Genomic DNA, 26,642 nt, shown 5'->3' with positions numbered 1-26,642 from the left:
GCAGATGTCAGCGGGAGGCCTTTCATTGCAGGCAATCAATCTTCCCGCGCATGACCGCTATCGGGCAAGAGTATCTCGCCCCGGATTTGGTTGACGCCTTACAGCTTCGATCCTTTCAGGAGCCACAGAAAGCCGCCAAAAAAGGTGTTTTCCAGACCTTATTCTTTCTTCACTGACACTTCCTGCCCTCGAGAGCGGAGGCTGCAGAGTCGAGGCGACAGTGTTTACGAAAGTCATATACCGTTTTTGTTGACGATCGACCGCATAGCGGCAGATGAAGAAGCTCTGATACCAAATTACAGTTATGTGTATTAGAGGCAATATTCTTCTTGGTGTTGTTTTTTTTTTCGTGGTAAAAGAGCATGACGTGTTGTAGTAGGTCATTTTGTTATGTAATAATACACGTTGCAAGAAAGCATGTCGCTACAGCACATCGTTATGCAATAGTATACATACCAGCGCAAGCTACGATGAACGTAGAGGCTAGAATTGAACGAGTTGTTGCTTGCCGTAGCCAGCGCCATTTATTCACTGGCGATGTTTTTTTTTTCTGGGCCTTTGGTCGGCACAACGAATTGGTTCGATGCTGTTGGCTGCTTTAGCGGCAAAGTCCTTAGCGTACAGTGATATCTAAGGTATGCAGCTATTTAAGAGATAGAATGTTTAAGCAAAATTAGAGATGTTAGCCTTGCTTATGTACCATGTGCGTACGGTACTGTAAATGATGAAAGGTAAGAAAGAAATGCAGGCAGATAGGCATGCAGCAAGTATTAAGGGACCCGTACACAGACACACTCACGCATTCAAGGGCACAGAAACACACTATAACGTAAGAGAGAGAGGGGGATAAAAAATAGAGAAACGTATACGGACACATGCAGACATACATCTACGCATGCGTACAAAGCGCACTAGCAACAGGAATTATTAAAATTCACGGGGTTTCCCGTGCGTCAATACGCAACGTTTTTTAGAAACAGCGCACCCGAGCGTTCTTGCGCATATCCAAATCCCCACACTCTGCTTGAGTTCTTCTGTATACCTTTCTTGCATGCTCTTTTAATCCCGGTGGTTTGTGCCCCCAAACTATGAGTGGCAAAACCCCAAAACCCGCTAAGATCAGTAGTGCCTTGAGTAACGCACTAAGCTGAAGCGTCCAGTAAGTAAAAAACACAGTTCTCTAAAGCTCGCTACGAGTTGTGCACAAACAGCACTCGCGACGTTGAATAGGCGGCGAGATAAATGTCCTTTAGAAAAGCAAATATTCATTCGATTTAAAGCCCACACTGTATCAAATGGTAACTGAGAAAAGCGAGAACACGACATATAAGAAGGAAAAAGCGCGGCTTACCGCTGGAACGGGAACGGCTCTTGCGTGTGTCAGATTCCGAGCAGGCATCCTCTTTCTAGCGCCATTTGCATGTTCAATTCGAGTTCCCATTCGTCGCCTTACGCTCGCGCATATATAAAGAACTGCGCGCCTTTATCCTTTCTATCCCGAGTAGAATTCGCCGTATAGAAACCAAATTATTGGATTGCCTATCACTTTGAAAGCAGCAGCCTAGAAAACGTGCAAAATCGTTGCTAGAAGGCTGGAGCCTGGGTGCTTCCGAAATAAAATAAAAAAGGGGGGTAGGCTACAGAAGCGCTGCAAGCGCCCAACCTGCAACGAAAAGCGGAACTTAACTTCCTTTATTTTTCTCTGGTCGCCACGTGAAAATCACAGTAGCCAGTACTGGACCGTTTTTCCAACGATTCACCTTTGCGATGGTACAGCAGTGTACGCATGTATATAGATAAAGCCCATGCAATGTCGCCGCCGCTCTTTCGAATGCAGCACATTAAAATAATTTTCCAAGCATTTACTTGCGATTCCTACGAGTGGAATAATCAACGCTACGGTGCTACTTTTTCTTCGCGCCTCTCGGCAGATGAAACTTGCCGAGGGCTTGCCCCACTTTGTATAAATCGATTTCGGATCGTCTTTCATGCGCTTGATCTATAATACATTCCGCGCCCTTTTTTGCTTCCGCCTCAGAGTCTAACTCCGAAATGGGACGGCTCGATTTCTCTTCCAGAGTAAGCGACTGCAACTGGTTCGCGGATCCAAGCGCTGTGCTATACATGATGACTCGAACATTCGCGCTGCCGAGAAGAGCTATTTTTTTGTCCTTTCTCGTCTAATGGTTAGTGAATGGCATAGGTTAACAGGCAGACTGCTGTGAGCGGTATGTCGACAAAAAGCTCGACTCAACACATTACTCTTCATAAAACTGTACTGCTTCAATGGGGGAGGGCGACATTCGACCCCGCCATCCGCAGGCTCAGCAGGGCACCACCGGAGCCACTACGCCACCACAACGGCTGAAGCGTAGATTCAGTGTCGCTAAACATTCAGTAGCCTTCAAGACAACAAGTGTTTGTGATTGGTAGTTAGCGTGTTCAAGGACTACAGAAGAGTGCATTTGTCTCACCCCGAGTTATTTTGAGAGAGAAATTTGCATGGGAATACAAATGGGTGTCGCGGGCCCTTAAAAGTCATGGCCGATGGTTTACGTAAGTGGGCGATGAAATTAATTATGATATGCGCAACAGTATGAGCCAGAAAGACGGCGGCATAGATTATAGAGTAAATGGGTGCAGCTGTCATTCTAGATGAGATTGAGTAAAGAAAAGAAAAAAAAAGAGCTAGCAGCAGAACTCAATGAAAATAACAACAGGTAAACTTCGCTCCAAGACGCGCGATAGTACAGGTGTCGATGACACTATAGAACACCAATTGTGCTACTGCCCATCTTTTGAAAACGAAATACATGACCTCTGAACTGCTCTAAATAAGCTGGATAGAGGACCGTTCATCTTAAACGAGACCTTGAGACCATGACCTCGCATATCGCAGCTACAAAAGGCCACAAAAGCGCTGCAGCGATTTTTAAAAACCACAGGATTAAGTGACCCTCCTTGATCCGGACTGGGTCACTGTCAGTGATATAGAGTAGAAAACTGTTACCACGTCAACGATATCCAAAGTGGACTTCATCTTCTTCTCCTAATCTTTCCCTCCCCTTTTCTCTTCCCCCAGTGTAGGGTAGCAAGCCTGGCTCAGTCCCGGTTAACCTCCCTGCCTTTCATTTATCATTTTCTCTCTCTCTCGGCTATGATAAAACATTCGCACATCTTCTGTACACCTTCCCACATTATGGTACGCGGAGATAGGTTCTGTGCTCAGTGCTAGATGCACTAGATATCCGGCCACTATTAAAAAAAGAGAAGAAAAAGAAGTGAAAAAGATATTAGGGCAGTGGTCACAACGAAAGCATCCATTAAAAGCCGCAAGAGCGCTATATAGCTTCCAGTGGCCTGCGGGATGGACTTTTTTCTTTTTTTTTTGCGATAGTGACGTGTGCTGCATTTCATGTGACAATTTTCCTTACTCATCTTTTCTCCTCCCTTCTGTTTAAATCCCTTTTCCACTTCGCCTCGCGCAGGGAATAAAACTGGACTTTTTTCTGCTTAACCTCTATGCATTTACGTTCTTTGAGCAGACGAAGCCACTCGTTACGTTAGTCTCAGGTGTTGCGGAATTCATGACCTTTCTCCAACAGACCACGAGGACCGTTGCAGGACTTATCTACGTTACTTTAGTATAGCCAACATATCGTGAAAAGTAATAATAATGATGTTGGCGGCAAGGGCAGGCGCGCGCGACCTGAATATAGCCGGACGGCTCGGTGCATCACGCGAAAATCGCATCTTCGTGGTGTCAGTGCCTTTCCCCGTGACGCACAGGCGCATGTGTGTGTTTGCCCACCACACGAAAGAGCGGGAGCAGATGTCGGGGCATTCGTATGCGGGCTGCGCAAACACGAATGCGAACGCGTGGCCCTGCGCCGAGAGGCTTCAGTCAATGGGCGGTGGTATTGTGCGGCCGCCGAGATGCGCATCCACCCAAAAGTTTGCATGCGTGGGCGAGGATCCCCTGAAGCAGATAAGTCGTCTTCTTCACCCTGTCTTCATTTATTTTTGACGCCTCCTCGGATCTTGTCCGCCTCACGGGAGACATTTTGCATACGAATCGGGCTCGCACACCGGCCAGTTCACGCGGACAGCGCCCAGGTCACGCGGGACCCTCCTTATGCTTCCTTTTTCATTCGCGTGAATACAAATGAGTCAGCGGGCCACGTTTGGTTGCGAATGCAACGGGGCACGCAGCACGATATCCTGCAAGGTTCGGACTGCTGGCTGTCTCGTCATTCCTCCATTTCCGCATCAGTAACTGTGAATGCGTGTTCATTTATATTTTGAGTCCTGCATATATTTGGATTTTCTTTTTCTTTCTTTTTGATTCTCTCCACAACTTGGCCTGCGATACCTGTCTGTTCTGCTTGAAGCGCGAGATGCTGCTTTCTGACCATAGGTTGCATTCAACGACCTCGGTGACTCCTCCCTCTTTTTTTTTATCGTCCTTTTTAGTTTTGTGGTTCAGAACCAACAAAAGAAATGCGCGTTGCAGTCCGTATTTGCATTTGAAAAACAGCAAAACGAGCTTCGAAGCCTCCTCTGGTGATTTCCAGCTCATAGAACATTTTGTTTATCAACAGGAGCCTGTGAAATGCACGAATGGTGTGACTTCATTAAGAGCGTTCCTCTGGGTTGACTTAGTCGGAACTGGGCACACTGTGTTAGCACGCTGTGTTCCAGATACGAACTGAACAGACACAAACTTGGAAGTGTCATGTTTATGCGTCCAAGAAACATTTTCTTTTACTTGAAAGGAAAATAAACGAAAGAGATTTGTATTTCCCGAAGTTTTAGTGGCACAGCATAGCTACGCCAGCTGTGCACAATACCGGCTGGCTACCCCAGTGCAGGGTAGCCAGCGGGTACTTACACTGGCTAACCTCCTTGTCTTTCCTTCCCTTTCTGTCACGCTTTTAGTGGCGTTCGTGTAAAAGCGTGGTCTGAAAAAGACGAATAGGGAGCTCGCACGACAAGCAAATGTCGCTCACTTATTCTTAAGTGGCGATAAAAAAACATCGGCACATGATTAGACCCAGACAGACGCAGCGATCCGTGTTTGTCTCAACCTCTTGCGAAGGGGAGCGCAGAAGTGTTGCGGAAAAAGAGACCAAGACAGGAAAGACGCTCACTTGCAACTGAGTATCTGCGTATCTTTTTCTTGCGCTACCTTTACCTCAATCAAGGAGTTACAAGTCACGCAAACAGTTACATCCGAGTACGGCTGATTAGGTAGATTCACCCACATCGGCGCGTGCTATTTCCAGAAATACATCAGTGTGGTTTTATCCTCTCAGGTTCGAGCTAGCGAAGAAGGCGCGTCCACGGTGCGATTCACTCCGCATCTATGCTCAAACCAATGTTCTGCCATAATTGTTGAAAATACTGCAGATTGCTTACAAAAAAAAAACAACACATTGAAATTGACTTTTGGTGTTGATTATGGTTCCCTTGAAAGTGATCTCTTGGGAGTAAAATTTTCCCAACTTATTCCATTTTCGCCTCTCTCTGTTTCCCAGAAAAATACTCAGCAGCAAACTATTCAAAATAGCGACAGCTATATTAGTAATAAAAGAGCCACGCAGTATTTATGTTTCGCTTATTCGTTAAAGAAACAGTTGTTATAGTTAAAGAAACAATCTTATTCGTTAAAGAAACGATTGTTATAGCAAGACAACACGGTGTGCGTATCTGCCGCGATTGTCGCAAGCACCATCCACTTCGTAAGCCTAGAAGCAGACGGAGTGCTCGCCAAACTTCAACACGTCTCGCACGTCTGTGCCTCCGAGGTACGAGGGATACAAAGCTGTCGAAACTATTCGTTGGTGCCTACACAGCTACTGTTCGTGTGTGGATCAGCTCTTTCTATGTATATATATTTTTTTCTTTTCGTTCAGCTACCAACGGAAGAGAACCTCTAGACTTGCGAGCGTCCCGTCTGTTGCTTTCGGTCTCTCAGCAAACCGTTTGGAGAAACTCGATGCTGATTTGTATGCGGTACCGTGGCCCGCTTATTATTTGGAGCCACCCCGAAGGCGCCTGCCGGCGGGTCGCTTTGTACGTGCGAGGTCGCAAACGAGAAAAGTAACTAAAATACAGCTGGGCACTCCTTTGTATGCGCCGAAGGTGAAGTGATACAGGGGAAATGACGACAGCGATGGAAGATAAGAGGTGCTGGATGCTGGAAAAACGCACACAAAAAAAGAGAGAAAGTAAAGAAGGAATGGTGCTGTAGTTATTTTCTTTTTTTGTTTGTTTGTTTGTTTGTTTGTTTGTTTGTTTGTTTGTTTGTTTGTTTGTTTGTTTGTTTGTTTGTTTGTTGTTCTTCTTTTGTACAAATAGGTTTGCTGTCGCCTGCAACAAAAACGCACGAACACAGATGTGTACGTGCAGGTACGCACGCACGCACATACAAACGCAAGGGCATGCAGAAAAACACGCAAACTCACACACACATACACTTGAAGCGATGATCAGATTTTTTTTTCGTTTTCCATTTTTTTACCTTGCATTCACTTCGTTGTTTTGGAAAATTTACGACACGAAACTCCATATTTGATGCGCTTCTTATAAGTCATGTTTCCAGCTAAATTTGCCTGATAAAATAAGCAATAATTCCCGCCCGTGCACGCGTACAACATTTATACTGCTTTCCATTCAGTAAACTGCAGAACTCGGAACTACACGAAAGCGCTTTCGGTAGCAGTCATGTTTCTCTCTACAACCGAGACCTTCAACCGAGGCCTTCAAGTGCTGCTCTTCAAACGTCGCCAAAATGCCATCAGAATACTGCCAACATATTTAACGAACTATATAGTATATAAACGCAATAAATTGTTCCATCGAAGGCTCGAAAGTCACTTGTGGTTTCCGATAAACCTTCGAAAGAGGCAGCGTTTTAACTCTGTCGATCACTTGGGTTTCACTTCTTTGCAGTTATCGCCAACTAAAAAAGCCTTAGTAATATCATTACGTTAAGCTTGTACGGGACATCTATCCCTCACTGCTTTGGCTTTCGGAATATGCAGCCCTGTACTCCGTCTAACGGGCTCGCTATTGTCTCTTACACGATAGCACCAAACCGAGGAAGCAAAGAGCTGTTTTTCAGTAATTTCGTGTTGTTACATTCTCCACCAAACTTGAAAAGTAAGGAATTGGAATATTCCTGGCATCTACCTTCTCGGTTTATCGGTCCTAATATCCACTCAGCTGACAATTTTCTTTGACGCTAATAGCTTCAAATGCTGGCCTAAAGAAGAACAAAATAAAAAGGAATGTTAAGGGAGAGATTTAAATGAAGGCAGCTTTCGGGCCAGCAAACTTCGTTATCAGCACGCCAGTGGATCAGAGTGGATCAGTGAATCAGAGAAAGCGCTGCACTGCGTAAGCGACGGGGACTTTCGAGATTAAAATGAGTGCATCACCAAAGAACATATAACCAAGGAAGAAGAATTGAAGCAATGACGGCTCACCGCCAAAAACGCACGGAAGGCCCGTCATGCCACCTCCCTCCTTGTGCAGGCGCGCTGGAAAGAGGGCTCCGTTCGGTTAACCCCTAATCGCTTCCTTTGTTCATTGATCGCTGCATCTCGGTGTTCTTTTTTTTTTTTTGTCCTAAATGTCTTCCGCGTGAGCGCGGCGCTCATTGTTCGATATCGTTCAGCTTGCAGAAACAACAAAACTTGACCGTGCGCACGTCGCTCGTTATCTCGGCGGGCGTGAAACGGCCGCAGAACCTGCAGCAGAGAAGGGATCCACGTCTCTTTTCAATGGATTCGTTCCAACGCTCAGCTACGCCATGGTGCATACGTGCTATGGACGGCGTGTTCTTATCGAGGAGGCAACCCGATTATAGCTCCCCTGCACGCTACACCGACTTCGGTATAGGCTTTGTCTCGTCTCCCTCGCACGTTCAAAGCTCAGTTCGTGTAGCCCCATCCTCCCTCCCCTTCTTTTCGGAATCCTTACTTGGACGTGCCTAGCTTGAAGTTAGCGCTGTTGCCTCACCGGTGGCACTAAGGCGTGCCTTGCGCTTCGCCGAGTTCGTTAATTAGCCCGCACGCTATTACCTGGACAAAGCCTACTTGCTCCCCATCTGACTCAGCCGGCCCAGTCGACGCAGCGCAGCCAACCTGGAGAGAGACAAATTTAGACCTCATAGGAAGGGATATGCGAAGATGTCTGGCTGAAGGCAATTAGCGCTCAAAGCAGATATATCTAAAGTGAAGCAGTCGTTTCCCTGGTTTGAAGGAGAAGGCTGCGCGCGCGCATAGTGCTCGTCGCGGTTGCCAAATTTGCCCGGCTGCTATTTAATAGTTTGATTGAGACCGAGCGAAGTCGCCGTGAGCACATAAGTCTAGAAGAATCTTGGGGAAGGAACCGACACAAAAATGTACGTCCGGCTGGTCAAGAATATGTACACGGAGGCAAGCGGGAAGGCTGGCAACTTCGTTCGGGAAAAGAAATCCTTTAAGCGAATGGAAATTCAATGACACAGAAGAGAGGATCCTGCGGTTATGGCCTCGATCACGCGCCTGCGATGTGCAAAGCTGCAAAAGCGTTGCCGCGTTTCTTGAAATGCGCCAGCCTATATGACCGCTTTTGACAATCTGAACAACTAATGCTTCATTGCGTGTGTGTGCGTACGCGATGCGCAGTTCTATTTTTCTTTTCATCTTTAAGTTCGCTTTCTCCCATCCCCATCGTATGGTAGCTAATCTGGTTTCACCTGGTTAACCTTTCTGCCTTTCGTTTATTATTCTCCTTTTCTTCCTTTATAAGCGAACATGAAGTTTCACGAAGATTAGACGAAGATTTAGTGCAGATACAGTTTCTCTTTGAGGTGGTAATAGATATTTTGACGAAGAAATCTGCTGAAACAGACCTTTTGGACTAACTTTAAGGTTACGTTGTAGTTCCCCATAATCGGCATAAAAATTCAAAGTTGGAACAGTACAGGGAATGTTTGAAGAGATGCCCGAGAATGAGGTAAGACAAAACAGAGCATATAACATCACACACATTTTGTTGCATATGGGAGGATCTCAAATAGCATTACATGCAAATCATGAGGGGAACTTCGTTCAAGTTACCTTGGTTTAGTCGGTGAGAAAGGAAGGATGGTGTAAAAAGAAGAGACCAGAAGAACGCAGGGACGATAAGAGAATTAAGAGGTTTTTGAAAGACTTCCTTGAAATAAAGGACATCTGTGTATTTGGAAGAGCAATCAACACTCTAAAGGACAAAAACAGTAACCATGAAAGAATTTAATATTGAGAAGGTACCAGAGTTTAAACTGACAATACTGAGATGATAAGAGGAATGATGAAAAATTTTGTTATAAAAGGAGCACATCCGAACAGCGTAAACGTCTTGAAGTTGAACCAAGTTTAGAGGGAGAAGGTTAACGTCGTTTGGCCGTGTGTGACAAGACGTTACAGCTACTTTGTCAGGAAAGCGATGATTAGGAACATGTTGGCTCATCAGTCATACGAATTTATTGACCGTGAGTTTAGCAACAAATTGTTATCCTAACGTGAAGAAGCTCACAAAGTAGTCGGTAACTGATAGGGCGAAATGAAATTGCTCAGATACAGAGACGGCATATTGCATATGATATAGGTTACAAAATATTTCATTTGAGATGCAAATTTCACAAAAGTACTCAAGCAAAAGTGACATTCTGAGTTTACATACAAAGCACAGGCGAAATATTGTAACATATTAAGTGTCGAACAGTTGTGGCTTTCTGAAACCTGCAGAGAAAGCAAATACCAATGTAAAATTACTTACTATACATACTAATAGTCTGTCAAAGAAGCCCTAAGAACAAATGCGAGGCTTCCCTTACTACTAACGACTCGTGATCCCAAGATTACCAAGGAAGCTAATTACTGCTAGGCAACTCACATAAATTAAAACGTCGAGTTCAAGTAGTCGGGCCACTTTCGTGTCGACCGACGAGAAATCTTTATCGACAGCACAAACAAGTCTTCAGAATAAATGAAATTTCTTGTGCACACCCACGCCACAATGTTGCTATTAAGAACAGTTGATTAAATGTAAAGAATTCTCCTGCCATACCCCCAAATAAGAAGCAGTAAAAAATAATAATAAACACAACGCACCTCGTATATTGAAATCACTTCCGCATTGTCACTGCTGACACAGTTTCTTGAAGGTCAGAAACTTTGCGACCGCAAGCAACACGTAAAGGTGAAAAATAGCCTCCGTGCGCGCAATGCGGCGTGGTAACGCGTGTTGTTGACAGGTATGATTGAGGAGCGTATTGATTATCGAAGTCTGGGGCCAAAAGTCATTATGAGCCAGCTATAGAGCCAAAAGTAGTCGCGTACGCCAGGAGCTGTTGATCCCCATTCTCCTCGCCACAAGGAGGCAAAGAAAATTATCAGCAGCGACAGTTAGTGACACACCCGTATGACCAAATTAATTATCAGCGCCTGGATGAGCCAACTAAAACCACAAATTTATGCAAACACCAAGCAAATGAAGGTTTTTGTCAGGAACAACTCGAAGCTTTTTTTCAAATAGCGAGCATCGTTGATAGGCATCTTTGATCCGCTGGAGTGTGTATGATTAGAGGACAGATGACCCAAAGAAGAAGTTGTATAGCTGTAAACACGAGTCTCATAACACTTCTACTCATGATTATGGATCAGATCTCTGTTTTACTAGTAAGTTGATTTTGTGTTGGCCTGCCATTCACCCAGATAACGTGCCACATCGTGCCATTCAAGGTAGCCCTGGCGAAGTGTCAACAACAGCAAAAGTACTAATGACGCAAATATATATAAAAAATACAAGCGCTTGCATACGCAACCGTCCAAGTTCTTGAGGCTGAGTTCCTGATTGCCTTGCAGGGCAGTGGCTTATGTTACAGAGGTATGTAAAACAAAGTTATTCATGTCGTAAAAGGGATTTGTACAATCACCAAGGCTATTATTCCTCTGAAATTCTGCTAGCACCTGCACTGCCGGGTGCTACTACTGTAATAGCTTGCAAAAGTTTCCCATGCAAATATATTTTATTATAAATTGCTGCAACGACCAATGAGGCTCAGCACCGCTTATAAGGAATTCTTTGCTTTATATCTTTTATCGACGTATTGCAATATCTGGTCGCCCTTTGGCCACTGCTAAACATTTCAGCACACGTAATAAAGATGACGAGCTTTTACGTGTGCATGGTAATTACATATAGGTTGATTTAGTGCTTCAGCATACTTCTTTTTAGGTGATCTTGCTGTAGCAAAGTTGGCCACCACTCGTTAACCACAGGAACACACCATATTTTAAGCGATGGTGAGAATGATCAAGGAGCAGTCGGATCCTTACTTGATCTTGATTTCACTGTAACTTATATATCACTTTTACTTTGCAGCTAGCGCGTAACAACACAATGTATAAACCTTTAATCGGATCGTCAATTCAAAGAAGTGATTAATCAGTCTACATTTACTGCGCCTGAATAATTACCAATCCTAGCGGGGTCGTAAGCAACTGTTGATGCTAGATTGCGTTGTCTTTGTGAACTGTATTGGGATTTCAAGCTAAATTTCGCTCTAAGAGCTTTACATTTCCCTTCTTTCTCTGTTTTAGGGGGTTGTAACGTAGCCCTTACACCTGCAACGCGCACCAATAAAATATTTATCTCTGGCTTTTCCACACAAAGCCTGTTGTTGCCGTGAAGCAAGCTTCTCAGATACTTATTTGCGTAGCGTTTCTGGATGCGGCACATCTGTTCTCAACCGAATATAATTAGGAAAAAGCTTTTCAACCTCACTTTCACGTTAACCACCAACTAAGTTTGATTGGAGAATTAACGTAACATAGGGTGCATGTTAAGTAGCGCTGCGCAAGCTGCTCTCCTCACTGGCAGCCATCAGGTCAACGCAAGGCAATTATTAAATTTCTCTTGGCACTTCCATTCCCTGGTACTGCTTATGAACGCAGTGTCGGTGCGGCAGCGTAATGTGCGTTCGAAAACCTTACCGCAGGAATATTTGTTTTTAAACGATGTCTTTCTTGACGAGTTAAGACCACCTTTTCGTATCGGGTGCGTCTGTTTCTAACCTGTTTCTAACGTGTTTCTAGCTTCTTCCATGGGCCAATCACGAAGACAGAGCAGTCTAAATATAAGTGCCACTGTGGTCACTGCGTATGTGGCACAGGGTATGTGCCCCTTGGATTAGTGGCAATGTACCACTAGGTATGTCCTAATGGGGCCACTAACTAGCTGATGGCACTGGGTATGGGCCATTGGGGCCACTGGGTCTCTGCTACTGGGTTTGTGATGACTATGATGATGATGATTGTAATTATGATGATGATGATTGTGAAGGTGATACTGACGATGATGATTATAACTGATCACAAAAATTTGGAAGGCGATTTAACTTGTAGTTGACGTCGATCAAACGTAGTCGCTCCAGCGCGGCTATCACAAAAATAATATGGCTCGTACACCCCAATGTTACCCCCGATTCACCCAGGAAGCCTTTGATCAACTTCAAGGGGACGTTGAATTGAATTGCAACGTTTCTTCTTCTTCGTCTTCTGTATTGTTGAATGACTGCGCACCTTCTTCATCTGCTACGAACTATCAAGTGCGGTGTCAAAACTTTTGGCAAACTAGGCTGCCGACGCAGGCAGAGCGACGCTCGGCACACGCCCGTCGTGCCAGCGCGGACGCAAAGCGTAAGAGCGGCGGCAAACCGTGTTGCTGGCGCATTGACGGCAAAACAGTGAGGAATAGCTGCAACGAAGTGCAGCGAGCCAGCGAAGCGTAGCTTGTCAAGTGCGCACGTGACTGGCGCTCAAGTGAAGGAACATGTGGCCGCGACGTGAAACGAAGGCGCCGCTGGCGGCATTGATTGGCTGTCTTTGCAGGTGGGCAGGCTCGGGCGGCAATGTTTACGCTGCGGTCTGATCGCGCCGGCTGCCACCCTGCCGCCGCCGCCGCTGCTGCTGCTGCTGTATCTGCTGCCAGTGTAAGAGCGGGAGCAGCGAGACACGTCGCATTCGTCTTCATTCGAGGCCGCCACCGCCATCACGGAGCAGGTGGCCGCCATTTTACCTTCAGCGCCGATCCTCCTTGCAGTGAGCAACAAGAGGAGAGGAGAGTTGAGAAGAGGGAGCTAGCTCACCATGCCTTAGCATGCCCAGACCTGCGATGCACTTTTATGTCGAGAGGAGGTTGCGTCAAGAGGCTAGAAGGAAGGCACGTGGAAAGTAAGACGAAAGTGTCAAGGACAGACAGCGGCAAAGAAAAACAGGGAAAAAAAGAAAGAAAGAAAGAAGAAGACGGAAACGGTGGATGTACAGCGCAGGATCTCGTGTTAGAGCAGACGGATGCAGGATAGGGGTGACTGCAGGAAAGGACGAGCTGTCCCTCGGATGCCAGTCGCTTTACTTACCCTCTATCACAACGCCTTTCCCGCTTTACTCTGCGTGAATGTGCGCCATGTGTTGGTTTGTGCTGCGTATCAGTCTGGGCACGTTAAAAGCATCGTGCCACATGACGGGTTGTTGAGTCTGCTTGCCTGGCAAACAACGCCCCTTCGTGCAGCGCTTGCAAGAGGACGAGCCGTCTGCCTCATGCTCGCTGCAACTGGCGGCATCGGCCGTAAATGTGGTCGATTATGGAGAGAGAAAGAGTGAGAGAAAGACTGAGAAGTGAAAACAGAGGGGGGGTGGGGGGCTTAACCGGAAGACAAACACCCGGTTTGCTACCCTCTAAACTGGAGGAGGGGTAAGGAGAGCCAGTGCAATGAAAAGGAATGCACGCGCACAGAAAAATATAGGAAAGAAACACACACATGCACGCGGGAGTGCTCAAGTCGTTCAACTAGGCCGATTGACGGTAGGAACTTCAGTAGCGTCTTCGTTGCTTTATGGCGTGACGACATCATAAGCCGGTATTCCAAGACCATCTGCTGCGAAAGTGGCTTATCGTCTCTTCTCTGCGTGAACTATTGAGGACAATGGCAAAGAACATGTTCGATGGTTTCCTCGCTGTCCCAATTGCCACAGGCATCGCTGTAGGTGATTCTGATTCGATAAGCTTCGATCATATTTCACTGTGTAGCTAGCTTGCTGGTGTCTCCTACGAAAAGCAGTGGGAACCATTTTCGGCAAGCTTACGGAGTGAACTGATTTCAAAGCTAACAACATCAGAGGTGCATCCAAGGTGCTTAAGTCAAACGTTGAGTGACTTAGTAACGTGAAACACCGGCGGGTGTCTTGAGCGGGAGTATTCTGACGAGGGGCCCGTACAAAATAAAGAAATGAGAAGAGGCGATCATGTCATGTCTGTGAAAAATAACTGCTACCAAACTGTAGGTACCAGGAGAAAACACCGCGTTGACAGGTTTTGCACGAGTGACAAAACATGGGCTTTGACAGATGCCGTAGTTGAGGGTTCCCGGTTAGTTACGATCACCGAAGGCCCGGTACAGGAGCGTTCTTGGAATTTGCTGAAGAAAACACAAGTCTCAGGCTGCATTATATGTTGCTCCAAGCTCTTCGGAGAAAGCTTACCGGAAAATGCGAAATATATCTAAAGCTGAAACAGCCGGCTGTGAATATAACAAATTTACGGCATCAAATCACTTTCGTCAGCAGGCAGAAGAGAGAGAGAGAGAAAAGGGAGCAAGGAAAGGCAGGAAGGGCCACTACACTTAATCCAGTTTGCTACCCTACACGTGGGGAGGGGGAAGGGCGAGTGAAAGCAGAAGTTCTAACAAGAGTAAGAGCTCCATCATGTGAAGAACGAGCTGCTGCAGAAAGTGGAGCAGGCATATATGCTGCGGTGTAACCCATGCTCCAAACAAACATCGCATTCAGTTTCGTTTTGTTTTTCTGCTTTCATTGTTTCATTTTCTTTTTCTTGCGCATATGAGCTGGTATCACTGGCGTGCGCTAGCAAGTACTACTAAACTTATAAAATGTATAATCCACCCGAGCAGGGCCGGCAGGCCTACTTATTTCGCCTGTCTTACTGCTTAGTATCTCCTCGCTGTCGCCTTGCCCACGCCTTCGCAGTAATAATACGCCCTAAGGGTTCCCGACCCGCTTTCAATAAATTAGCGTGTCGTGTGCCGCTTCAGTGACTCTTAGCACCGAAGAGCATAAGCGCAACCGCTTTTCTCGGCGCGCTCGCCTACTGCGAAATTTTCAGCCGTTTCGAAATGGCCGTAATCTTGTCGCTCGTGGAAAAGACGCACATTACATATTAATACGGGCATCCGGTCGAGCTGGCGGCGTAAAAGGCGAATTTTTTTTTAGAGTTGCGAGTCGGCAAACTCGATGAAATGAAGCGTACGCGAGTCGCGGCTCACTGGTATAAAAGTCAAATAGCTATGAAGACGACTTTGAAGTGCTCTGCAAGAAGTGTCGAAGGGAGCAAATGAAGAAGTATATGATTCCTTCCACTGGCGACATCGTCGCAAGTTTGGCTTCACTTATAGCTAGCATCCACTGCTTACGCGGCCATGGCCGAGGCGACATTTGGGATCTTCCATTTCATATTCAGTGGAATGTGTATAATGAATGCGAAGTATAAGGCAAGTCTGCGTGTGTTCGGGCGACGCACACACGACTGGCTCTTATCGGAGTGAACTGCAGGCCGACGTAAAGACAAAAAGAGTTTGGGAAAAGAAAAATTGCTTAAAGCAAGCGTTCATTTCATATTCAGTATTTTTCCGCGACGCCGTTTCGAATTTCGAAACTTCGCGAGTGCATGAGCCCACGGCCCAATTGCGCGGTACTTTGGTAATATTTTTCACTGACACGGGATGAAAGGGGTATGGTACGTTCATACGATGCCATCTAGTTCTCGTCTCGTAATCCGAAAGTATTACACGCATATGCACTTATACACATACGTTTGTGGCGAGACGAACATGTCGCAATGAATACACACACTAGGACACTGCAACGCAAATAATGAAACCAGCAGTGAAAGTATAGGAGTTCTAATGAAATGTACGAAATATTTACGCGCGACCGTTCTGGCAGCGCATGTCTCTTCCTTAATGCGAGAGACATTCTTTTCAAAGTCGGTACCCAAGCTAGAGCATTTACCATCGAGAACGAGTCGTATTTTACTATGTGCGCATGGTGATGGATCAATTGACACTTTTGACCTTTTCTCAGTTGCACTTCTTTTTTTGTTATTCTTTGTTATTTCCGTGTGTAGCGAAAATTGCCGTTATGTGCATTTGATTGCAATTGGGTTCACCGAAGTCAACGTTTCTTACCAGTTTCATCCGTATCGCCTAGTTCCAAGTGCTGATAAGCGAAATGACACGAATTTTTTATATCTTGTAAAACTGTGAAGCTATGGGTAGCACAATATTTCAATTCTATTTTACAGCGGTTTTTAAATAGGATAGTACGTTGTGAAATACTGCCACCGGTCGTTATGGCATGATAGTTTGTTGACAACGTGTGCATGCCCTATAGGCTTACAATACAACTGCGCTTCACGCTTCAAAGCTTCAACAATTTCAAGTGCCACGCGTTGGTTCACGGTTTCGTCACCGGGAGGCCCCAACAAAGGCCGAGAACGATGAAGCGATTCCAAATCATCCGCATGCGCCTCTAGACAAAGCCAGTGGCCTCGGTATGGAGCGCGCGTTAATCAAATCCGCGCGCAGAGAATCTCGTCACACACACGTCGCCATGGCAACAGTGGAGGTCATGCGCGTCAAAGCTCATCCTCCGACTGCGAACTGGCCACTGAGTGGCACTCACCCGGACATCGACGTTAAGCTAGATCGGATTGGGTTTCAACTCGTGTTCTTTGGCTCGTCAGGGCCAAATGTACCGTTCTCTCAATGCATACCTTGTTTTTTAGCGAGGAGTCCCTTTTGAGCCGCTCCTCTTTACTCCATCTTCGTTCACTCTTCTTTACTATATCGGAAACATTTTTGTCCAATTTGTTTCTCCCGTCGCCATGCCCCTTTAATCCGGGCTTCGCCCCTAATGCTGCCTACTCAAAATAGCCGAAGGGCGCTCTCTCTCTCTCTCTCTCTCTCTCTCTCTCTCTTTGTAAAATTCAAGCTGATTTGCACTGATTCAGCATGCGACTACTTGTCGTAACTCTTGCTTCAACAGCAACACCCTTCTCTTTTTCCTGACTCCCCGATTTCGTCTGATCTGCACGCGGCCTCCAGGCTGGTATACCCTTTATTGGATCAGGCTCGCCCCCGTTCGTATGCCGCTCTCCTTCTCCAGTTCTCTCTTTTGATCATCGCACTTTTGAAACTCTTCTCCCACATGTTTTCCCGTGTCTCTCAGTGCAGTTACGCTGTGTCTCACAAGAACCATGCAGCACTGTCATTTATACTCCTTGCTTCCACTAATCAGAGGTCCAGTTTGTACGGCAGTATGCCCATAACAACCGCTGGTTTTTGAACAACAGAAGGTCTGAGGTCTTCGCACTTTGACCCCTGGTGCCATGCGAGTTCAATAAGAAGCCATGCAATGAGATTAGGCATGCGACCAACAAGCAGCGACAGATCACCGCGCTGATACCTCCACACGCATATCGCTCTCGTTGTTCATAGGGGCCGCATGCCCGGTAGATCACTTTCAATGATACCAATTTCATGATGCTTCAGCGGACTAAGTCATTTACAGGGCGCCCGCATAGCAGCAGTAAGTCGTCGCGCTGGCAATTACGCCGCACAAAAGTGAAAGAAGCATCGAAGTACTCGACTGATAAACCAGTTCTAGGTGCTCCAATGACACCCGACAGTGCGTGATCACCAATGACAGAGCAGGGAAGATATCTTTTATTTGGGAGCACTTCTTGGGGGCTCGCTCAACCTATTTTCAAATTTGGAATTTCTCTGGCTTCAACAAGAACTGCACGCTTTCTATCAATACTGAGCGTAGGGCACGCGCCCTGTTCGTGTTCGCCCTTCACCACCTTTTCTCTCCGTATGTCGTTCATTTTCCAGCGTGCGCGTCTTATTCGCTGTCGTCGTGGCTCTCCAAAATGAACCAACTAGTCGCGTATTCCGGCCTCTGCACAACCAACCGACAGAGATCAGCGTTTTCGTTCCTTCTCAGTGTTTGCGCACGCCCGCCCGTCTATTATTCAGCGAGGGGCGCCTTCGGAATCTCGCTATTCTTTCACCTTTTTTCTTCTTTTCTTTACCGCTTCGCTAACGAAGGGAGCAACAAGCGCGCCGATCCACCTAGCCAGCTCCGCTCCCGGTGCCCTTTCTTCCTCTTTCGTCGCTGCCGCTGCGACGGTGGATTTTGCCCGCAAACTCCGCAGAAGCCGCCGCAATCTTCCGGGAGAAGCGTTGTTGAAATTAGGCATTACTGGCGGCTCCCGGCGCGTCTGATCACCGTGCGGGCGTCATCGCTTTTGGGCGTTCGTCTTGGGCTTCGTCGACGAAGAGGTGCTGCCGCCCTCTTTGGAGCGATGATTGTCGGTGATGTCTAGGGGAGCGTTTTGTATGCGCTGAGACGGCAGAAAAAGCGAAGCCCTGCTGCGCGCCACGGCGTCCGATCCGCGTCTTTCGCGGTATGAATAAATCTGCTGGCTGAATCGCAAATTCGTGCGCTGAGGACACGGGAGTCACAGAGAGGTGGTACACTCTTGGTTTATTTTTGTGTTTGCGCTTTCGCGCGTGTGGGCGCGTATGTGCGCTTGTGTATTTACGTGTTTGTGCGTCGCAGTTGCACTTGTTTTTTGCAATTCCTTTTTTGTTCGGCACCGCGTACCTCGCCATCTCAAGCGGCGTGGAGGGATCTCGGGGGAATCATCGTGGTGTCTAAGGCGCCAATCAATAACAAAAGTGAAGAGGACGGACAACCGCTTTTTTCTGCTGTGTTCTTGCTTGGCACCTAGCTAGACACCACAATAAATGTGTACAAACTGGCTTCCCCAGGGTAGAATGCTGCCCACAAAACTCCTGCGCACGGCACAGTCTGGTTAGTGCTGGCGAAGACGATGTTTAACGTGCAACACTAACTATTTCACACCCGTGGACTGATTTTTTTCTGATGATAAGATAACGTATTAGAACCTAGAAGATCTGTGATGTTGCGAGCGGTTCGAATCAGCGGAAAAGAAAAGCAGAAAGCAACGGTGGCTCGCAAAGATCGTAAGTTTTTGAGCACATTTCCCGGTGCTCGTATCTGCACAGGATGAGCGCCTTTCATGAGCCTGCGACGTGTTCTCCGCTGTCCGCATTTTCTCAGAATGACTGCTTTACGGACGCAGTCCACAGTGAAACCAGGTCATCTCACGGACGAGAGCAAATTTTATCCCTCTCCCAACTCCCTGAAAAAGAGAGAGAGAGTGAAAATAATAAAAGAAAGGCGCGTGCTGCTACAGTGCGTTGTCTGCTGAGGGAACAAGGGCAATAAAGAGGGTGATGGCGCGAGTGCAATCCGCTTGATTTACTGCGTACGTTTTCTTTTATTCAGGGAGCAAGAGGCTAATGGAACCAGCATCATTTTCCGTGCTAGACCCGTTGCTTTGCCGTCTCTTTGTTTCCTCACATGCCCTAATGGGCATAAATTTACCACGCCTCTGTTGTACCAACGGGCAATTTGTGAGGCCCTCCAGTCTCATGATGAAGCGCTGATACACATTGCACACGTGCAAGCAATGAATTGAAGACACCACGACAGAGGGAAAAAAATAAGCGAGGACCAAGAGCGCAGTGGTATGAAAAGCAGGCCAACGTGAAAGTTCTTTGAAAGTCGTGGCGCTTTTTTCCTGAAAGTAGCGACAAATTATAAAGCTCATAGCGTTACACGTGGCCATAAAAGCGAGGTAACTAAGTGAACTTTGACATTTTGGGCAAGAAACTGTGAAACTTATAGCATGAGCGTCGTCATGAATGACATTGTCAGGCCTCGCATATGAATAAATGCAGGAACGCAAGGGTCTCGTTACGCTGTTTGCACACAGATAAGCGTAACTTTTGAACAAAAGAACTAAACATGGCATCCTTCTACCGCCGTGGATGTTCTAAACGTTCTTCAATCTGATAAATGTACAGAGGCGACGCGCTGTAAGCACTGAAAACATGCCCTAGCAACAAACCACTGTGCGATAGATCTTGCGGTATTCGTAACATCTATGAATGCAAAATTTGGACATCTCTGTCCATGTCGGTAAGGCAATTGCCACTTTGCGTTATAAACGTTGAGATTTTCTTGCGCTCCCTTTGAGTACGGTGTCTTGTACGTGCGCGCGAAGAACATGATAAATGAAAAGCAGCGTTGTTAACTACATCTAAGCCCGGTGTCCTAACCAGCACTAGGGTGTTGTGTGTGTGTGTGTGTGTGTGTGTGTGTGTGTGTGTGTGTGTGTGTGTGTGTGTGTGTGTGTGTGTGTGTGTGTGTGTGTGTGTGCGTGTGCGTGTGCGTGTGCGTGTGTGTGTGTGTGTGTGTGTGTGTGTGTGTGTGTGTGTGTGTGTGTGTGTGTGTGTGTGTGTGTGTGTGTGTGTGTGTGTGTGTGTGTTTGGGGGGGGGGGGGGAGAGAAAGTTAGCGAAGGAACGAAAGTCAAGAGCTGATGTGCACTGAAGTCACCGATGTAATGAATATTCTTAGATCACTGTGTCACAACTGGTACATCAGTCGAGTTGCCTTCAGAAGTCGCAGCGTAGCGTTTGTGGCCTTGTAGCAAAGTATGGTTCACTCCTTACGCTTTAAGATACTTTAGCTAAGCCACGCCAGATATAAAGAAATTCTGTGGCGTTTCACTCCTTGCAACAAATCAGCCATTTTACAACACAGCGAGGTACCACGGGTTAAGATTGCAAACAGAACGCAGACGGGTGGACGGCCGGGCTAGCTAAGGTGTTCACGGTATGGAAACGCAAATGCACACGCAGGCCGACACGATGTGTCCTTTGACTTCCTTGGAAAAGAGCGCAATAATGAAAATGGAGTCGCCTAGGTACTTTCTGCCATAGGAACTGAATAATATTAACAGAAAACAACTGTAGTCAAAGGAAATACGAGCATACGTCAATGTGTCCTGTAGCATGCGCGTCCAACCGCCATTTTCTCCCTAGCTTTGCCTCTCTCATATCCAGTTTCAGAGCGCGCAGCTCTCTCAAAGCCGAAGGGCCAATGTGGGTCAATCTCGCTTCTCCGCAAGCCGCGCACGGAATCAATATACTCTCATCGCACACACCGGGCCGACACCGAGAGACGTGCAGTTGGTGAAGAAAAAAAGGGTGTCGGCAGCGACGAAGCCCAGGCCAAGCCGACCACCGGCTCTGCTACTAAGCGGGAGATTCCGGCCAGAAATGGTTTCTCAGCGAGTGCGCTGAGCTTCGCTACGCAAGGTATTGACGCCCCACCGAGCTATACCGACAAACCCTTCTCTGCTGCCCCATCTGAATGTCTTTTGTTCACTCGAAGTCTATTGTTTTCTTTTTCTCGCTGGCGGGTAAATGCGGGCCAGTGACGCGGAATATCCTGGTCATAATGGGAGCGATATCCTTCGTCTTTCTCTCCGCCATCCTTCCTTAGTTCATCTCTTGAAGAAGTGCAGGGCAACCGGCGCTGGTGTTCTGGTCGACGCAGCCACTCAAAAGACTCTTTATGACCGTAGCGGTTGGGTGCAAATGTATAACGTATGTCATCGATTATCTGAGTGATAATCGTGAATTCGCGATAGTGCTGCAAAGTTTTGCCACCTTTTTTATATGCAGTATAAATTTTACAGAATGCCATAAAACACGCGAACGCGTCCCTCCGCGACCTCCCCCAAGCTTGCAGTTTGAGTGCTCTGTCCGAAAAGAGAGAGAGAAAGAGAGATCAAGGCTCTTTGGACCGCAAAGACTTGAGTTCACTTCCGGTGGTTTTAAAAGGTCGCCTCAGCTACCATTCGGCCGCCCTACTACTTACTGGTAATATACAAGAAGCACTGCTCGAAAACCGTTTGAGAACTACGTACTCTAGATACCGGCATGATGGGTTCATAACTTTCTGAATCCCTGGTTATAGAAAGAAACTGAATTTAAAAAAAGGGATCGCAGACAGTTGTTAACTATTCGTATTTACGTATGAAAGTACGGCTTTATACTGACGAGCCGTAATGTTTGCTGATGTCTGGGGGCAGCAGGGCGCACAAATATTATCAAAAATTAAGCAGTAGGGCACTGCATACCAAGACTCGATGCTCTCGCCGTCTTGCAATTTGATCTGGATGATGACTGAACATAAGTACGCTTTACCATGCATGACAGCTTTAGTAGACGTTAAATATTACTTTCGCTGGAAGTCACATCCTGCACGGACTGCATTCCCACAGTACATGCTCCAACTAATCTCCACGTAAATTCCCTGTCGATTTCCTCATTGCTACTGACTTCGCTCATACAATACACTTTCTGAACCTAATCTAACGACCTTAACCAAGCGTTTCTGCGCTCTCCTCTTCCGTGAGCACGCGCGCTTCCATGATCCTTTTTTTTTTTTTTTTGTAATGCTGCCCTCTTTCTGCAAACCGATCCTTTCAGGAGGGAGGGAAATACTGCATTCATAATGTTGCTAAAGCAGGGTGTAAGAACGCGGTCATGTTTGTCTTCACTTGTCGGTACCTGCGTCCGCGTCCGCACACCGCCATTACCTAGTCGCATCTTCTCGCAACAGCTCCACTACATGGCTTCAATGCACACTTGGCATTCCGGTCAAGCCATAGAAGCAGCGGTCAGCACTCTACCTGCCCCTAGGGAATAGGCCCAAACGCCCGCACTCCGAGGTTTAGCGTCGAGTAGTCCGCGCGCGCTAAATATTGCAGTCCATGCGGGTCGCGCGCTCCACTCGCCTTCACCAGCGAGCATATCCTTTCTCTCAGTGCACGCTTGCAAGTGCCTCGGCACGCGCTCGTCTCCATGAAACATTGAAGGCGGTGCGTCCCGCCGGACTCCTATGCTCTCTCTCCGCAGGCGTGCTCTCCGGTATAACTCGCTTGCCACGATTCGTCTGCAAAGTACTGCGTTTTCCGCCGGTTGTGTAACGCTCACCATATATATGCCCACTCGGCCGTGCGCCATAGTGTATGTCTCCGGAGGACGAAGTCGACATATTGAATATGAACAAGCCTGCCTTATTTTGCCTCCAGGACACATAAGTACAACATATTGTTTCTGTGACTTTCTTTTTCCCGAAGCGGCACGCCCTATGAAATGGTAACGGCGGTAGCTTACGCCGAATATTAGATGGTGCTCACACGAAATATATGGACTGCCTAGGGCGTCAGCATGATGCACGGTGAGGCATCAAAGAAACATCGAGATCTCTGGTCTCGTTTGCGCCACTATAGTTACCGTCCGCGTTATTTGTTCGTGTAAGTGCTTGAAATGCTTTCATGCTTACAGATTTAGGGCGTCCTCTAATGTTCTGATACAGTGGCGGCGTCTACGTTGTTCATATTGGAGCGGTAAGGGGATGTTTTGTAAGCACAACAGCATTCGTGGTGTCGGCCAACGTAATTGAGCATCGCTAAGCGAAAACAAGGCCGTGACAACGAAGCAATAAGACTACCGGAGTGGACGAAAACGACGACCTTCGAATTTTATTATCCTTCGTCCTTCCGATCGGGCGTTGGTGACGGAAACTAGAAAGACTGTGGGCCAAGAACTGTTCGGATCCCGTGGCATGAGAAATTACTCACCAAAGATGCGCACAAACGGATGGAAGTTGCTCACAAACATACTTACACTGGGCATGTCTGCGTATACGACCCAACGTCGTAAAGTTCTGTGGTAAACATACATAAAAGCGCAATGCGTCTGCATGTAGTAAGCGTCAGTAAGGGATAAAGGCTATACCAAGAACAGAAAGGTGCAAAACGTTGGGGCCTCACCCGCGCAGGAACATTGCGCTCTCTAGAGCCTATTTGGTACGAGTGGCGCCATAATAACTTAGAATTAGACTTTCTTTTTGGTCACTGGATAACAGCTGCAGGCTACAGTGGAGGCGGACATGCTACTTCTACGAAGCTGTTGGGTATGAGTGGTGACCAGAGATTATGGTTGCGTCCAAAACAAGCCCTTAGCTAATGGCTGCTTTTCATGCAGGATGCTGCAACTGCACATTCCCGTAGACTATAGTGCTGCCCCAAGCCACCTTAACACGCTTTTAATAACACGCTAATAACACGCTGATCATAGTTACTATGCATGTCAGTGAACACGATGCATTAAGTACTTTAGGGGGGAACTTAATGGCACCAAGGTAGACGCGCTATATTGTGCAGGGTTAATGGCAGTTCTCTCGTTATTGTCGTTTTGCAGCTCGAAAGTCATGGTGTGGACGCTGCGTTCACAATGATGATTTTGTTGCGAATAAACGGATTGTTTTCCTCGTAAGAATTTTAACTTGATCATTTTAGAAGGTGGCAGGGAGGTGGCCCGGAGCAAATGGGTTCGAGTGACTGTACCAGTCTCGCGATGTGGCCGTTAATGCTCGGGTAGGTGGTCTCGATTACTTATGAGACGTTGGCTTCATTCTCATGCGATTTTATTGACATTGTATCTGGCTTCTTGTTGATATGGCAGAGGGCGGTTGGGTGGCTTCTGGGCGCTTCATCTGGATGATTCCACTGGTTGTTTAATTACTGTTCATCGCTATCTTCTTTCTTCCCTTTACCTTTTCCTTTCCCCTTTCCTTTCCCTTTGCCTCCCGCCTTGCCACCAGACATCTCAGATGCTATCTTGCGACCTTTGGCGCTGGGGTCATCCTCCTCAGACCGGCGCATCCTGGTTAGGCGCTGTTTTGGATGGCCATGCTTACTGTTGTCATCGACACCTGAAGCAAATAAAAATGCCCTCGTATGAGACAGTACCAGTCATTAGGACCTAAAATTCATGTAGGTATAGCGACATTCAAATATATTATCAGGAAAAAGAGCAGCGACATTAGTTTGCAGTTTTTTGTTCTTTTTAATAAACGTGTGACGTCACGTCTAACAGCGATTTTCCTGCGTTGCGCTCGAACGTTATAGCTAATATGCGACTATTAAGGGCTGCATGTTGCTGAGAGAGAGAGAGGGGGAGAGAGCTTACAGGCAGGGAGGTTAACCAGACCCACGTCTGGTTTGCTACCCTGCACTGGAGGAATAGCATAAAGAGACGAAAATAAAGCGCACTAGTTGCGAGAAAACGTGATGTTGAACAGCAAAGTGGAACTAGGCAGAGGCGGCACTCAGCGATAAAAGGCTTTTGTTCGTTGCCTTTTTTTTCCCTTTTTTTTAACATGCCAGCTCTTAGGAACACGTGTTTTTTGAAGAACTTTCTTTTTTCGGTGAGAAAAATCTTAAACTACCTGTACACGAAAATAGCCACATCTCGGTGAGAGAGAGAAGTGAGATTTGAAAGGTAAGCAGGTTAATTGGTACACAAACAACCGGTTTGCCACTCCACACTGGGGAAAGGAAAAGGGGAAAATAAGGATGGAAGGTAAAGCGAAGAAGTCAAGCACATGCACATAAAGAAGGAGAGAAAAAAGAACGAGCTCACATACACACGCACACACATATGAAAAAAGCTATGCTATACACTTGAGTAACACTAAGAATAAATACGTGGACGACATTGGTACTGGGCACTTCCGATGACGTTTCGAAGTGCGCCGTCGTCCGCTAGACACGTTTCAGTACCTTACTGCTATATAACGGCTGAGCTGCGCCTAAACTACGGATTCACACACTATGTCTAATTGCCCCTGTAACTGCACTTCGATGCTTCACAGCACTGTTCACCGAAAGCCGTGCACGTTATCGAGATAATTACCTTCGGCGTGGCAGCAGGCCAAGACTGCCAGGACGAGAAGACCCAGAATAAGAACGGTCGAAGTCCTCATTTTCGATCGCAGTGACTAGCATGACAGTACTGCGCCTATATATACCTTGTCCTGGATGTTTGAAATGCCCAGGAGCGAAAAACATTTTTTTTTAACACGAAGAGCAATCACAGCTGTGATTTTTTTTTCTAAAACGTCGTTTCGCGTGATACTGCGGAACTAAACGCACGACAATCACAACTTACAAACGGCAGCGCTTGCGTGAGAAAACCGGCTGGGTCTACAGTTCACTATTTAGAAATGGCTGTGGCTGCAGTGGGGTGCTGTCTTTGTTTTATTTATTTATTCCTCCAGAGGTCCTAAACAGCGAGATCGTCTTGGCCAAGAAAGTTATCAGAGCTGTACAAATGTGAGAAAAACGGATTAGATGCAGGTAATGAGTTTTATAACTGTGTGATAAATTGTGATGAAGAACTCCTCTTGAATTCCGGAACATACCAATCTAAATAGTCACGTACTTTACATAGCGTGCGATCTTTCCATTCGTCTACTTCATGTTTGTTTCCTAAAAAAAATGTGTTCGCATGTGAGCCATTTCTGTTATCATTCTTTTTAAGCTGATCCGATTGCTTCAGATGTGTCAAATGCTTCCGATGTGTGGCGTCTCATTGATAAAGCAGACCTATCAGTCATGAAATAGGCGGCTCTGTGTCTCGATCTCCGTCGCAGTCAAATACACGCCCGTACCGCGCGCTGCGCAGTTGTTTATTTATTTATTCCTTTATTTGGCATACTTGTAGAAAGCCAAATGT

General features: G+C 46.7%; 1 protein-coding gene and 1 long non-coding RNA gene across 2 annotated transcripts in view; one reads left to right on the top strand and one right to left on the bottom strand.

Moving 5' to 3' along the window:
• The window catches only part of LOC119442879 (ras-specific guanine nucleotide-releasing factor 2-like), a 323,001-nt gene that overhangs the window by 170,994 nt on the left and 125,365 nt on the right, over positions 1–26,642 (top strand). The gene's annotated exons all lie outside the window — the stretch shown is intronic.
• LOC119442880 (uncharacterized) lies at positions 24,533–25,903 on the bottom strand. The gene is made up of 2 exons (XR_005190137.2): positions 25,821–25,903; positions 24,533–24,837 (listed from the first exon to the last, which is right to left on the bottom strand). It is a non-coding gene; the product is annotated as an uncharacterized LOC119442880 (long non-coding RNA).

This window comes from Dermacentor silvarum, chromosome 2 (genome assembly GCF_013339745.2).
Source record: "Dermacentor silvarum isolate Dsil-2018 chromosome 2, BIME_Dsil_1.4, whole genome shotgun sequence".
Classification (NCBI taxonomy): domain Eukaryota; kingdom Metazoa; phylum Arthropoda; class Arachnida; order Ixodida; family Ixodidae; genus Dermacentor; species Dermacentor silvarum.
This window is presented reverse-complemented; position numbering and strand designations above follow the sequence as displayed.